Below are 14,110 nucleotides of genomic sequence, written 5' to 3' on the forward strand. Positions count from 1 at the left end.
TAAATGTCAGAGAAAGACAAATATATGACTTCACTCATATGTCGGCTTTAAGATACAAAACAGGAACAGAAGGGAAGGGAAGCAAAAATAATATAAAAATAGGGAGGGGGACAAAACATAAGAGACTCTTAAATACAGAGAACAAACTTAGGGTTGCTGGAGAGGTTGGGAGTGGAGGGATGGGCCAGATGGGCAAGGGACATTAAGGAGGACATGGGTTGGGATGAGCACTGGGTGTTATATGTAGGGGATGAATCCCTGGATTCTACTCCTGAAGTCATTTTTACACTATATGCTAACTAACTTGGATGTAAATTTAAAAAAAACAAACCCAAAACCAACCCCTAACTGCCCCCCCCCCCGAAATTCCAAAGATGGTCAAACTGGTATATATGTCATTCTGAAATAAGGAGAATGGGGTGGGAGTTTGGGATGTCAAAGGGGGGAAGGGATGCAATTCACAGGAAGGTGAAAAAGAGGAAATGTTTTGTAAAGAAATGTTTGCTGCTCCCCAGGAACAATGGGACCCAGAGAGGACTTGGATCAAACGGGCCTTGCTAGATTTCTCCCCGTCTGCTGTATCTAGTTCATAGTATGATGTAGTTTTCATAGTGATAGCTCTCTTCCTGGAGGACGTCCTCTATCTAAAATTTTTTTAGGCAATTTGAGGGGGAGGTAAAGAGCTCTTCTTGGATCTGCTGGGTTTTGATTGCTTTTCAACTCAAAATAATCTTCATGCCAAAGTGGTCTATCTTGGGGCAGCCTGCCTTTGGCCCCTATAGTTTCAACAGTTATGACATTTTGCCAATCTTGTTTTGTCTATATGTACTCCTCCCAATCTTTTTTTCCCCTGGTGGATTTACAAGCAAATTCTAGTGGGGCCCCTGGGTGGCTCAGGCAGCTAAGCGTCCGACTTTGGCTCAGGTCATGCTCTCACGGATCTGAGTTCGAGCCCTGTGTCGGGCTCTGTGCTGACAGCTCAGAGCCTGGAGCCTCCTTCAAATTCTGTGTTTCCCTCTTTCTCTGCCCCTGCCCTGCACGCTCTCTCGCTCTCTCTCTCAAAAAACAAAACAAAACAAAACAAAAAAACGTTAAAAAATGAATTCTAGCAATCATGCCATCTTACCTGCCTGCAGATGGGTCCACACTCAGCCTAAGAAGTGTCTTCTGTAGGTTTCTTTGAACCAAAGTCCAAGTGTCACACTTTGTTGAGGGTCTCTTAAATCTCTTATTCTTAGAGTGCCTCCCCATTCTGTATCATTGATTTGTTGGAGAAATTTGGTTATTAGTCCTGTTAATTCCTACATTCCGAATTTCACTAGTTGCTTCCTTTTGTGTTAACTTGTTCCCCTTTCTCTCATGTTTCCAGTAAAGAGATTGACAGGGTGATTAGACTTAGGTACAACTTTTTTTAGGTAGGAAAACTGAACAGGTGTGGATCTGATGGATTTTAATGTAATTTCCACAGGAGACCTGGATTTTAAAACATTCCCTTTCCATTTTATGTACATTCTAGGATGGGTTGACTATTCTTATTTCATTAAACTCTGGGGATGTCTGTCCACATAGCAGTTTATTCCTTTAGGTTTTGGTTCAGTTCTCTGTTGAGGTAGACTGGTTCTTATTGTGTGATGTCTGATTAGGTGTTCAAACTTTTTTTTTTTCATTCTACCTTCATTTGCTCACTGGGCTTCTTCTAGTAGCTGTTGGAAAATAGTAGAATTGCTTCTCTTTGGCTTATTCCCCTACAGACAAGTGTATTAAACCAAATAGAACATGTTTAAAGAAAACAAAAATGGGGTGCCTGGGTGGCTCAGTCAGTTAATCATCCGGCTCTTGATTTCAGCTCAGGTCATCATCTCCTGGTTCATGAGATTGAAACCCATTTGGGGCTCTGAGCTGACAGTGCAGAGCCTGCTTGGGATTCTCTCTCTCCCTCTCTTTCTGCCCTTCCCCCCACCACTCGTTCTTTTTCTCTCTCAAAAATAAATGAAAAGAAAACAAAAACAAAATCTAGTGGTATAGAGTGATAATACGTGGGACACATTTTGGGGTGAATGTCACATACGCCTTTCCTGGAGACAGGTATCTTATATAGGTCATAGTCCTTATGGTGAGTATTTTATATTATTCTTTTATTTTAACCCTTGTATAGTCAAATAAACAATGAAATAATTACTCCAAATAGATCAGGGGTTATAATATAAAAAATTAAGCCGTGTGAGTACTAAAAACAAAGGTGAGTTTCTTTAGAACTTAGGAGTGGGGAAAACTTTTCTAACTATGACTCAGAATCTAGAAACAGTAGAAAATTCACAGAAATTGATTACATTAACAACAGAAAAACTGCATTGCAAAAATCACTGTAAGCAAAGTCAAAAGACAAATGACAAAGAGAAAGATATGTTGAACTTCTGTCATAGCAAAGAGCTTTTATCTCAAATATTTAAAAGAACTCTACACCTGAAACTAATGAACACACACTGTATGTTCACTAACTGGAATTTAACTAAAAACTATATATACATACATACATACTCGCGTAGAGGGGCTTTGGCTGGCTCAGCTGGAGAAGCATGTGGCTCTTGATCTTGGGATTGTGAGTCTGAGCCCCATGTTGGGTGTAGAGATTACTAAAAATGTATCTAAAAAATTACCAATAGAAACTGAGAAGAAAAATAAAACAACCTGATAGAAAAAAATGGGCAAAAGATGGGAATAGTTTATGGAAAAGAAATGAAAATGGACCTTATAGTTGAATAGATGCTTACCATTTTTTGTAATAAAAATACTAATCAAAGCTTTATGGAGACACCACTTTTTGCTTACCATATTGGTAGAATGGCCAACTCTCCTGGTTTGCCCAGGACTTTCCAGGTGTTAGCACTGAAAGTCCTCTGTTTTGGGAAACCCCTCAGTCCTCAGCAGACTGGGACAGTTGATCACCCTACATATTGGCAGAAGTCCAAAAGTTTATATTTTCTTTTGACAAGGCTGTGTTGAGGGGTGCCTGGTGACTCAGTCTGTTAAGCATCCGACTTCAGCTCAGGTCATGATCTCGCGGTTTGTGGTTTTGAGCCCCACATTGGGGGCTCTGTGCTGATGGTATGGAGCCTGGAGCCTGCTTCGGATTTCGGATTCTGTGTCTCCCTCTCTCTTTGTCCCTCCCCTGCTTGTGCTCTGTCTCTTTCTCTCAAAAAAAAAAAAAAAAAAAAAAAAAAAAAAGGCTGTGTGAAACTGATCTCTTGCCAATAGAAATGCAAAAATGATACAATGCTTCTGGAGGAGGATTTGTCTATATTTTGCAGATTTATATGTGCATTTGTCCTTTGACCCAGCAATGCCACATCTAGGAATCTGTCTTAAAGATATGCTGGCAAAAATATTAAATCACTTTGTTAAAAGCTCTTCATTGCAGAATTATTTGTAATAGCAAAAGACTGGAAACAACCTGTGTCCACCACTAGGGATAAGTCCACATAATGGAGTACTGGCTAGCACCTTTGGGGACATGAGGGGTACTTCTGGGTGCTCATAATCCAGTTTCTTTTTTCTTTTCTCCATTTTTTCCCTTAAATCTTTAAAAAAAATATTTGGTTATTTTGAGAGAGAGAATGCGAACAGGGGAGGGGAAGAGAGAGAGGGAGTGCAAGAGGGAGAGAGAGAATCGAAGCAGGCTCTGTGCTGCCAGTGCAGACCCTAACACTGGGCTTAAACTCACGAACCACAAGATCACAACCTGAGCCAAAACCAACAGTCAGACGCTTAACTGACTGAGCCACCCACGTGCCCCAGTAATCTAGTTTCTTGAAATGGATGGTGTGGTTGCATAGATGGGTTTATTTTGTGAAAATTCAGTGAGCTATTCACTTATGATTTATGTCCTTTTATTGTGTATTTAAAATTAGTAAAAAGTTTGTTTAAAGAAAGAAATAAGAGTTTTATGAAAAAAAAAAACGACACAATAGCAATTTGTTACCTTTTGGACAAGAAATGTTGGAAAGTATCAAAAAAATTTTTCAGTGAAGCAGTAAATCAGAAAATTAATAAAAATAGTTATGTTGAGAGGGAGGAGGGAAGCTTGATGAAGGGGCAGGAATGGGATGAGACTCGTGAGCTATTTTCTTATGAAGTTCTTTTACAAAATTTGGAAAAACTTTGGGTGTAGTTTCTTCAGGTATTTTTATGCTCTATTCTTTCATTTTCCTCTGAGATTTCAGTACAGGTATGGTAGGCCACTACCAGTTGCAGGTATGGTCCCACAGGTTACTGAGGCTCTGTTCTTTCTTTCTTTTTTCTTTATTTTTGGCTCTATTCATTTTTAATAAAACCTTTCTCTCTCTCTCTTCAGGTTGGCTAGTTTCTGTTGATCTGTCTTAGGTTCACTGACATTTTCTTTTTCAGTCTCAGTTTTTTATTAAATCTACCCAGTATATATTTTTATTTCAGATATTTTACTTTTCAGTTCTAGAAATCGTTTGTTTTTCTGTGTAATTTCTGTTTCTTTCCATCTCTATTTCTGAAATTTTGTTTTTTCACTCATTATCACTATCTTTTCCTTTAAGTCTTTAAACATATTTATTATAGCTGCTTTAAGGTGTATTTCTGGTAAGTCTATCATCTGAGACATCCTATGGTCTGTTTCTAATAGCTGTTTATTTATTTCCTAATAGCTGTTTAAAAAAATTGTTTTTGAGATGAGATGATTTAAAAAAAATTTTTTTTAATGTTTATTTTTGAGAGAGTGAGAAAGTGAGAGAGCGTGTGTGAGCACGAGTTGGGGAGGGGCAGAGAGAGAGAGGGAGACACAGAATCCAAGCAGGCTCCAGGCTCTGAGCTGTCAGCACAGAGACCGACTTGGGGCCCGAACCCACCAGCCGGGAGATCATAACCTGAGCTGAAGTTGGAGCTTAACTGACTGAGCCACCCAGGCACCCCTGATTTGTTCATATTTAAAAAAAATAAATCATATTAATTTTCATTAATGATGACTGCTACTAATAAGGCTACAAATTCTTATACAGTGTAGTGGAACCTTTCCCACCATTTTCTAGAAATTTGATTTTTCAACTCTTTTTAGTGTATCTTTTTTTCTTTCTTTTTTTTTTTTAAGTTTACATCCAAGTTAGTTAGATAGTGCAGTAATGATTTCAAGAGTAGAATTCAGTGATTCATCCCCCACTTATAACACCAAGTGCACATCCCAACAAGTCCCTTGCCCATTTAGCCCATCCCTCCACCCACAGCCCCTCCAACAATCCTCAGTTTGTTCCCTGTATTTAAAAAAAAATTTTTTTTTCAACGTTTATTTATTTTTGGGACAGAGAGAGACAGAGCATGAATGGGGGAGGGGCAGAGAGAGAGGGAGACACAGAATCGGAAACAGGCTCCAGGCTCTGAGCCATCAGCCCAGAGCCTGACGTGGGGCTCGAACTCACGGACCGCGAGATCGTGACCTGGCTGAAGTCGGACGCTTAACCGACTGCGCCACCCAGGCGCCCCTGTTCCCTGTATTTAAAGAGTCTCTTATGTTTTGTCTCCCTCCCTATTTTTTATTATTTTTGCTTCCCTTCCCTTCTGTTCCTGTTTTGTATCTTAAATTCCACATATGGGCGAAGTCATCATTTGTCTTTCTCTGACCCTCCATCCACGTTGTTGCAAATGGCAAGATTTCATTTTTTGATAGCCAAGTAATACTCCATTGTATGTGTATATACCTACATATGTATATGTGTATATATACACACACATATATACGCATATATATGTATATATGTATATATATATATATATATATACACACATATTGTATCTTTTTTAACCATTCATCTGTCATTTGGGCTCTTTCCATACTTTGGCTATTGGTGATAGCACTGCTATAAACATTGGGGTGCACGTGCCCCTTCGAAACAGCACGCCGGTATCCTCTGGATAAATACCCAGTAATGCAATTGCTGGGTCGTAGGGCAGTTCTATTTTAATTTTTTTTAATGTTTATTTATTTTTGAGACAGAGGATGAACGGGGGAGGGGCAGAGAGAGAGGGAGACACAGAATCGGAAGCAGGGGGCGCCTGGGTGGCGCAGTCGGTTAAGCGTCCGACTTCAGCCAGGTTACGATCTCGCGGTCCGTGAGTTCGAGCCCCGCGTCAGGCTCTGGGCTGATGGCTCGGAGCCTGGAGCCTGTTTCCGATTCTGTGTCTCCCTCTCTCTCTGCCCCTCCCCCGTTCATGCTCTGTCTCTCTCTGTCCCAAAAATAAATAAACGTTGAAAAAAAAAATTTAAAAAAAAGAATCGGAAGCAGGCTCCAGGCTCTGAGCCATCAGCCCAGAGCCCAACGCGGGGCTTGAACTCACAGACCGCGAGATCATGACCTGAGCTGAAGTCGGACGCTCAACCGACTGAGCCACCCAGGCGCCCCTATTTTTAATTTTTTGAGGAACCTCCATACTGTTTTCCAGAGCGGCTGCACCAGTTTGCATTCCCACCAGCAACACAAAAGAGATCCTCTCTCTCCGCATCCTCGCCGACATCTGTTGTTTCCTGAGCTGTTAATGTTAGCCATTCTGAGGTGTCAGGTGGTATCTCACTGTGGTTTTGATTTGTATTTCCGTGATGATGAGTGATGTTGAGCACCTGTTCATGTGTCTGTTAGCCATCTGGATGTCTTCTTTGGAAAAGTCTACTCATGTCTTTTGCCCGTTTCTTCACTGGATTATTTGTTGTTTGGGTGTTGAGTTTGGTAAGTTCTTTACAGATTTTGGATACTAACCCTTAATCTGATATGTCATTTGCACACATCTTCTCCCATCCCAACGGTTGCCTTTTAGGTTTGCTGATTGTTTCCTTTTCTGTGCAGAAGCTTTTTATCTTGATGAGGTCCCAATAGTTCATTTTTGCTTTTGTTTCCCTTGCCTGTGGAGACATGTTGAGTAAGAAGTTGCTGTGGGTGAGGTCCAAGAGGTTGTTGCCTGCTTTCTCCTCTAGGATTTTGATGGCTTCCTGTCTCACACTTAGGTCTTTCATCCATTTTGAGTTTATTTTTGTGTATGGTGTAAGAAAGTGGTCCAGGTTCATTCTTCTGCATGTCACTGTCCAGTTTTCCCAGCACCATTTGCTGAAGAGACTGTCTTTATTCCATTGGATATTCTTTCCTGCTTTGTCAAAGACAAGCTGGCCCTATGTTTGTGGGACCAGTTCTGGGTTCTCTATTCTGTTTCATTGATCTAAGTGTCTGCTTTTGTACCAGTACCATACGGTCCTGATTACAGCTTTGTAATACATCTTGAAGGCCAGGATTGTGATGCCTCCAGCTTTGATTTTCTTTTCTTTCATTCTTTCTTTTTTTTTTTTTTTAAATTTTAATGTTTATTTATTTTTGGGGGTGGGAGGGGTACAGAGAGAGAGGGAGACACGGAATCTGAAGTGGGCTCCAGGCTCTGAGCTGTCAGCACACAGCCCAATGCGAGGCTTGAACGCGTGAACCGCGAATTCATGACCTGAGCCGAAGTTGGACACTCAACCAACTGAGCTACTCAGGCACCTCCTGGTTTTCTTTTTCAAGATTGCTTTGGCTATTCGGGGTCTTTTGTGGTTCCATACAAAGTTTAGGATAGTTTGTTCTAGCTCTGTGAAGAATGCTAGTGTTTTTTTAATAGGGATTTTATTAAATATGTAGATTGCTTTGGGTAGTATGAGAAAAAAACTTCTTAAGATTTTACTTTTAAGTAATCTCTACATCCAATGTGGGGCTCGATCCCATGAACCATGAGTAAGATCCTAATCTGAGCCAAAATCAAGAGTCAGACACTTAACCAACTGAGCCACCCAAGTGCCTCCTAGCTGCTTTTTAATTAAAAAAAAAAAAAAAATTATAGTTACATTTTCTGCTGCTTTGTATGTCTAATAATTTTTTTATATGTTGGTATCTGGATTATGATCTTGAGTTTTGTTCTGGCAGATGGTTAAGTTATTGGAAGATCATTTTGATCCTGTCAGGCTTGGCCTTACTCTTTGAGTAGTGTATTTTGGATTTGAACTTTGTGTTTGGCTATGGCCTTTGCTCCAGGTTGTAATTTTTACTCTGCTGGCAGGGCCTTATTGGGATGTTTGCTGTGTACCTCGTGGTGCTCTGTCTGCCTGGGTTGGAACTGCCAATACCTCTCCAGTGACTGGGTCTGTGTAGCTGGACACCTCTTTGTACTTTTTTACTTTGCAACCATGTAAATATTTTACATAAGTTGAAAACAAAATTAAATAAAAAACAATAGCAAATAGGCAACCCCCCTCCCCCAGTTAAATATAAATATATTCTAATAAACACTGGTTCAAATTTAGAATAAACAGGCCTAAAGTCAGTCTTACTGAAATACTTTCTTACTTTGAAAACTGTATAAAGTGCTGAAAAGCCAATGTTGAATTATTTAGCTTAATAATTTAAAGTGCCAAATGTAAAAAGAGTTACCTATCTAGAAGATGATAACACTGATTTGTGGCTTAGCACAACTTTATTGTCTTTTTAAAAAAAGGTTTTTTTTCAAGTTTTTTTATTTATTTTGAAAGACAGAGCGTGTGAACAGGGGAAGGGCAGAGAGAGGGAGAGAGAGAATTGCAAGCAGGCTCCACAGTGTCAGTGCAGAGCCCAATGTGGGCCTCAAACCCACGAACCCTGAGACCATGACCTGACCGAAACCAAGGGTCAGCCATTTAACCAACTGAGGCACCCAGGCGCCCCGTGTCTTTTTTTTTTTGAGAGAGAGAGAGAGAGAGAGAGAGAGAACCAAAGAACCAATGGGGGAGTGGTGGAGAGTGAGGTGGTATTAATGTATAGTTACGAAACTGGACAATTTCATTGAGATCCTTCTCATATGGATTCTTTGGAGTGATATTCAAACCATGGCACTAGTTATCCAGATGTAGAATGGGTTGTATCATCGATTCCATTCTCTGTAACACGAGCAAAGACAAGGGAATTTTTAGTTCCTTAATCATAAAATAATTTGATAATAATAATCGTAAAATCTGATAATTTGAATACTAAGTAAAATTTCTGATTTTTGTTTTCCTTTCCTCTACTGTTTTGGTAAGTTAACTTTACAAAGGCAAAACTTAAAATAAGTTTTTTTTTTCTTATTTTCCAGGTGAAGAGATTATAAATCTTCCACTGAATGAAAAAATCTTTCTTAAAGTTGCATATAGTCCAAGAAAAAAAATCCAAATGTTTTTATATTTTGTTTGAATTCAAACATAAACAAGTTTTCATAGAAGGTAAGATAATTTTCCTTTTTAATTCTTTTTTGTAATTTATGTAAATATACTGTATAAGTGGAAGTTCCAAGATGGATGACAGCAAAATTAGCCTAGAAGGTGTTGTATAATTATTGTCTTTTGGTTGTTTTTGATCCTTCTGTATCTGGTTTTAATTGCTCTGCTGTGGAAAAGTCACTTAGTCTCTCTAATACAAAAAAACAGGGGGAGTCGTGTGTAGTGAGGCACATTCTCACTTCGGGGGAACACATGAGACAGGGCACAGACACTGTCACAGTTGCCATCCAGAACATACACTCCTCTTACAACATGAAAATTGAGGAGAGGACTTGATTTCCTGCAGTGTAAGATACTGTCAAAAGGCTCACCATTGCAATCCAGTTAGATGCTGAGTAAATTGCAACAAATGTAATTTCTTTTTGGGGGGAAGGGGCAGAGAGAGAGGCAGACAGAGGATCCAAAGCGGACTCTACACTGAGAGCAGAGACCCAACATGGGGCTCAAACTCATGAACTGTGAGAGCATGACCTGAGCCAAATCTGGACCCTTAAACGGCTGAGCCACTCAGGTGCCCCACAATAAATGTGATTTCTTGTGAGCACTCAGTACATTAAAAGCTGAGATAACTCTCCAAAGGTCAATAGAGAAAAAAATTTTAAAAAGGAACAATGAGGGGCACCTGGGTGGCTCAGTAGGTTAAACATCTGACTTCAGCCTAGGTCATGATATCCCCGTTCCCACGTTGGAGCCCTGTGTTGGGCTCTGTGCTGACAGCTCAGAGCCTGGAGCCTGTTTCAGATTCTGGGTCTCCTCTCTTTCTCTCTCCCCCTCTCTCTCTTCCTCTCCCTCCCTCCTCTCTCTCTCTCTCTCTCTCTCTCTCTCTCTCTCTTTCTCTCTCTCTCTGCCACTCCCCTAACTCCCCTAAGCTCTCCTTCTTTCCCTCTCGAAAATAAATAAACATTAAAAAAAAACTAAAAAAAAATATGAACAATGAGCATTGTGATAGCTGTCTTTTGTTCCTCACTGAAGAAAACCAGTCCTCTTCAGAAGAAAGCATACTCAGTGTTGGCCCTCAGGATTTCTGTAGAGTAATTTTTTTTTTTTTTTAATTTTTTTTTTTTCAACGTTTATTTATTTTTGGGACACAGAGAGACAGAGCATGAACGGGGGAGGGGCAGAGAGAGAGGGAGACACAGAATTGGAAGCAGGCTCCAGGCTCCGAGCCATCAGCCCAGAGCCCGACGCGGGGCTCGAACTCACGGACCGCGAGATCGTGACCTGGCTGAAGTCGGACGCTTAACCGACTGCGCCACCCAGGCGCCCCAGTAATTTTTTTTTTTAATGTTTATTTACTCTTGAAGGAGAGAGAGAGAGAGAGAATGTGAGTGGGGGAAGGGCAGAGAGAGAGGGAGACACAGAATCTGAAGCAGGCTCCAGGCTCTGAGCTGTCAGCACAGAGCCTGATGCGGGGCTCGAACTCACGATCTGTGAGATCGTGACCTGAGTGAAGTTGGTTGCCCAACCGACTGAGCCACCCAGGCGCCCCTCTATAGAGTAAATTTAAGCAAACTTGAACTTAATAGTCAGAACTCACACACCCCTGGGAGGAAGTTAGCATGATTAGATGCCCCAAGGCCTGCAGATTGAATAACTGGATGCAGTATAGAGTGTTTGAAGTAATACAAAACAGAATACAAATTAGTAATGAAAAGCAAAGTAGCAAAATGATCTGAGAGGAACTTTCAGAAATGGAAGTGATATTGAAATTAAAAACTCAGTGTATGTGGATTAACAGATTAAATGTGGCTGAAGACAGAATTTGTGAACTGTAGTATATGTCTGAAGAAATTACCAGCAGCACTGAGAGATGGGGAATGGACAAATGAGGATAAGAGGACGGAGGATAGAATAAAAATGTGTCATAAATGTGTAGTTGGAATCCCAGAATGGAAGGGTTGGGAAAATGGAAGAGAGGCATTGTTCAAAGTATTAATAGCTTTGACTTTTCAGAAACTAATAAGAGATATAAATCCACAGATTTAGAAGCACACTATGTACCAAGTGGTATAAACAAAAAGAAACCCACACCTATATATTGAAATCATGTAGCAACAAAGACAAAAAGCTCTTAAGCTGTAGGTAAAAGATAGATTTCCTACAAAAGAACATCTGTTAGGTTGACAACAGATGTCACATTAGCATGAGTAGAAGCCAATAGAGAGAGGAATAGTTCGTCAAAGTGTTAAGCGAATGTAAATTTCAGTATAGAATTGTGTATCGGGTATATTTGGTAAAAACTCCCAACAATGTTACTGATAAATTTTTAAAAAATATTTTACTTATTTTTGAGAGAGCGAGCGAGCGAGCATGCATGGGAGGGGCAGAAAGAGAGGGAGACAGAGGATCCAAAGCAGGCTCTGCGCTGACAGTAGCGAGCCTGATGAGGAGCTCAAACTCATGAACTTTGAGACTGACCTGAGCTGAAGTTGGATGCTCAACCAACTGGGCTACCCAGGCATCCCTAATGTTTTTGATAAATGTTGAGCCAGTTCATTTGGACTACCTTCTAACCTCCCACCCCCTACCTTTTGGAAAACAACTACAAGCGTTGGATTGAAAAAACAAAACAAACAAGTGAGAATATAACAAAGAAGTTCTAGACCAAAACCAGAAAGTAAGAACCCAGATAATTTAAGCACGAGAGGGTCTGCCTTTGCTCCGAGGGCATTTGCTGATCTCGACAAAGTGGGACTTTGATTTCAGAGGTCTTGTAGGGTAGGAAGAGTAGGAGTTAAGATCCACAGTCTTCTCAAGGTGGAGAGCCCAAAGGAGACTCTCCCCGTGTGAGAGGGGCTCTGAAGGCTCTATCCTCAGAGCAAGAGTGAACTAGAAGCAGATCTACCTCACTCTATCCCTCCCTGCTACCACCTGGTTGTCTTTTACTGTTAAACACAGCAGGAAAAAAGGGGGGGGGGGGATGCTTGCAGCTATGGGTTAGCCTTTGTGAGGATTTATAATCTAGCTTCACATTACCTGTAGTTCAGGGAAGTCAAGCACAAATTTAGTTTAAGATTTTCTGGTTTGGTTTATACCTTCAGGCGTCCTGCAGGAGCAAACATAAAACCTCTGTGGAGGAAGTTACCTTTATCCTAAGATGTGAAAAAATCCCTATAGATATTTTTTAAGGACGTGGATTTGTGCACAGACCAAACTGACCAAGCACACAAGGAAATAAGGCACCATGAGTAAAACCCAAAATCTGAAGCCTTCCAAGACTTCATTTTTGGAATTATCAGAAATAAACTCTCAACACAAGCATGCTGTTTATTTTTAAATAAGTATTTAAAAAAATAAAAATATCTGTAGGAAAGTATAATAAGTGGTCTATAATATTTGAAAAACAAAACAAATAGAACTTCTAGAAATCCGGATTGCAGTATCCACTGTTAAGAATTTCACGTATAGGCTTCATACTAAATTATATATAGTGAAGAGAAGAGCTGGGACAGAAGGCAAGGTGCACACTCTGGTCACTCAGTTAGCCCCTCTGAGCTTCAGCTTGTGGAGCCCAGGCCCTGCTCCAAGAGGCAGGCTGGCACAGTGTGTTTTCTGACAGTCTCAGGTGGCTGCAACTTGCTTTGAATGCATTGCATAGATCTGTGTAAATTATTCTTCTACAGTCATTTTAATTTACCTTTGTGGTTATTTTTTCTGTTCGCTTTTAAAAAAAATATTTAATTTTGAGAGAAGAGAGAGACAGAACAAGCAGGGGAGGGGCAGAGAGAGAGAGAGAGGGAGAGAGAGAATCCTAAACAGGCTCTGTGGTGTCAGCAAAGAACCCAGCCCGGGGCTTGACCTCATGAACCATGAGATATGACCTGAGCTGCAATCAAGAGTTGGGACGCTTAACCAACTGAGCCACCCAGGCATCCTTCTTCTCTTCTGATTTTCTGTTTTTGCTCATCTGTTCCTCCAACCCCAACCCTTTTTTAGAATTGACTCTTTTTTTTTTTTAAGTTTTTAAGTTTTTTAAACTTAAGTTTTAAGTTTTTAAGTTTTTTAAGTTTGTTTATTTTTGAGAGAGAGCGAGAGAGAGCATAAGCAGGGGAGGGGCAGAGAGGGAGAGGGAGAGGGAGAGAGGGAGAGGGAGAGAGAGAGAGAGAGAGAAAGAGAGAGAAAGAGAGAGAAAGAGAAAATCCCAAGCAGGTTCCTTACTATCAGCGCAAAGCCTGATGTGGGACTCGACCTTACGAACCGTGAGATCATGAGCTGCGCCAAAATCAAGAGTCGGTTGCTTAACCAATGAACCACCCAGGCGCCCCAGACCCTTTTTTTGATCTTTCTTCCAGTGCAGTGTGTCCATTATAGACATGGTGTCATTTGTTGATTGGGCAAAAATTGCTGCTCTCCATGGACTCGAATTGCCGTTTTTTTAGGCCAAACAGAATTCCAGTGGTACATTGGTAAATGTTTAACAACTGGCCTTCTGGAAGAGTAAAAAAACCTTGTTGTTTGAAGCATTTGTCGATTTCTATAGTGCAAATACTTCCATCATGTCTGATTTAAGTGGGCAGTGTGATGCCACCGAAGGTGGGGTTGGGAGAGGCGTGTGCCTCTCTGGCCACTGTGAATCTGTCCTCTGTGGCAAGGTGACCTCATTTGTTTCTTTCTCTTCTTTGCAGTCAGAATCCATGAGGGTAAAATGTGCCAGCCACTGTTCTGGAGTCAGCCCTCACAGTAGCTCTGTGAGATGCTCATTATCCCTGGGTTACAGGGGTGGAATCCAAGGCATAAGAGGTCTTATAACTGGCCTCAGGTCATACAGCAGAGCCAGGGCTTTGATCG

General features: G+C 40.8%; 1 protein-coding gene across 10 annotated transcripts in view; it reads left to right on the forward strand.

The window, feature by feature from the left end:
* Window positions 1-14,110, forward strand: part of PPP6R2 (protein phosphatase 6 regulatory subunit 2) — an 84,117-nt gene that overhangs the window by 23,703 nt on the left and 46,304 nt on the right. For 8 of the 10 annotated variants that reach the window (XM_043563079.1, XM_043563080.1, XM_043563076.1 and 5 more), the window contains exon 2: window positions 9,139-9,265. The gene's annotated coding sequence lies outside the window, so the exon portion shown is untranslated. Of the gene's footprint in view, window positions 1-8,096; window positions 8,174-9,138; window positions 9,266-14,110 lie in introns of those variants that run through there. The other 2 variants (XM_043563078.1, XM_043563084.1) reach the window with 1 other exon arrangement.

Source organism: Prionailurus bengalensis, chromosome B4 (genome assembly GCF_016509475.1).
Source record: "Prionailurus bengalensis isolate Pbe53 chromosome B4, Fcat_Pben_1.1_paternal_pri, whole genome shotgun sequence".
Classification (NCBI taxonomy): domain Eukaryota; kingdom Metazoa; phylum Chordata; class Mammalia; order Carnivora; family Felidae; genus Prionailurus; species Prionailurus bengalensis.